We start from the raw sequence: 2282 nt of genomic DNA, 5'->3' as shown, positions 1-2282 counted from the left end.
TTTTTTTTCGGGTGGAATTTTTTTTTTTTTTTTTTATTTTTTTTATTTTATTTTTTTGTGATTAGCTCGTTTGCTCAGCGAATGAATCGAATTTTCTAAGGAATTGAACATAGATTGTTTGTGAACAACGAACCGTTTTGGCCTTCCAAGTCTCAATTCAAGTTTAAAATTGTTTATGAAATTAGCCAGAACTGAGAGTTGAATCAGTAATTGGATATCATGTTTTGAAGTTTTAATTTAGGATCATATGCAAAATATATAAGAGATGATTTAAGCTAAAATATTATTTATTAAATTAATGAAATTATAATTACATTATTATTTAATTATTTCTGTTAAAATAGTAGAAAAAATTGCAATGCATATCACATTTTTAGATATGTACATGCAATTTCTTACTATTTAGAACTAAAAATATTTTAATGCCATAAATTTATGCATGAAAATGATTATTTTACTTATAAAAATTTAGTAAATTATATTTTTTTCATGTGATGCCAAGTGAAAATATAGGTGTTAGACATGTAAATAGATAAAATTCAGAGGTTAGATATGAAAATTTTAATATTTATAATACATTAAAATTAAACTCTTTTTGGATCAATGATGAGTTAAATTTTACCAACCAAGGTTATGAGAGAAAATTGGGGGGTGTTTTATGTCCCCATATGATTGAATTGCACTAAATTCATTTTTATCAACTAAGCCCTCAAGACTTCCAAAATTTGCATGAGGTAGGGGCAGTGTAACATTAGTCAAATTGTGATTCTTATGGATAAACACTAATACTTGTGTTTCGTCCATATTACGGTCGGTCTGTATCTCTAAAAATAATAAATTATTACGTGCCGACCGGATAACATATTTGTTATTAAAACTAAGGATAAAATGGGTAATACACATGTAAGGGAAAACCTAAATGTTCCTTTGTAGAAACCTAATCGCAAAGGGAGGTTGCGATCTAGAATAAGAAGGCAGGCAAGAGCGATGGAGAGAAGCTAACGAGCATAAAGGTTTTTGTCGAGAGTTGTTCCAGACCACGACGCGGGTAATGAGTTCCAAATCCTAATTTTTGCCCAAATGATTGCAGAAAGGACTTTGTAAATCTAGAAGTCACGGAATACAACCTCGTAACTCAAAAACTAACATTTTAGAGATTTCAAACCGGGGCTTTTGGTGTTGGTAGATGTCCCGAACCCCCACAGGGGTAATTCAATTCGAACCCAAAATTTCCCAAAATGTGCCTAGGAGATGTTGGCGAACACCCTTGGCCTTAGAAAGCTCCGGACATATGAAGTTGTGTCTCGTTACATTAGAATGGATGTAGAACTCGTCCGTAGTCAGGGCAAATACCACCTCCAGGTGAATTTTTTTGGGTGGGACCAAGTCAATACTAGTCCTAATTTCATGCTCAAGGCACGTACTAGGAAGTTTGATAGGATACCTTGGACGGGAGGAAGCTAAGTATACTCTTGTATCACGTAAACAGACAACCTGCCTATGAGACATCAAAATTGATGCCAACATCTATATGCAAAATACATATAAAAAGGAAGATTTACATACAACCCACTCAATTCTATGTAAATGCCCCAACCAAAAGTAAAATAAAATAAAACACATCACATCATTTTTCTATTACAATGAAGGAATTTTATTGCACTAAAAAAGAGCACTTCTAAAGAAGCAAGCATAAAATTTAAAAAAAATTTAGCACATCACATAAATTTTTAATTGCATGGAATGCAATTTATTACACTCAAAAGGAGAATCCCTCAATGAAAAAATTATGAAAAAATTAACACTAAAACCCAAAAAAAATCAAAAGGAAAATTTATGTCCCATTTTAATTATAAATAGAATGCCACTAAGGTATGAATTGAGAAAACTCACACTATTGGCCACTCTAACCACAAAAAAGATGGTAACAGAAGGCCAATCCCCTTCACTACTTTTTCATTTACAAGTATGGAACCCACCAGGCAATATATTATCTAAACTAAAAAAATAATCTCTTCTTTTTATAATTTTTTCCCAACTAAAAAATCTATAAATTGGGAGTTTACTATAGCATAGTTAAAGATCAAACACAAGATTTTAAGTCAGGAGTGTATTTGGCTATGAGAAAGGTATGATATGATATGATTTAATGGCCATTGAATGTATATGATGACATGGTTTTCAACCATGCCCACCATGTCCATATGGGTGATATTGCCCATAGCCTCCTCTGGCATTCATGGGATTGTAAGCACCACGACAGGCAGGACCCTGCCGAGGCA

This window comes from Phalaenopsis equestris, unplaced genomic scaffold (genome assembly GCF_001263595.1).
Source record: "Phalaenopsis equestris unplaced genomic scaffold, ASM126359v1 Scaffold000282, whole genome shotgun sequence".
NCBI classification, from domain to species: Eukaryota; Viridiplantae; Streptophyta; class Magnoliopsida; order Asparagales; family Orchidaceae; genus Phalaenopsis; species Phalaenopsis equestris.
Note: the sequence above shows the minus strand (reverse complement) of the source record.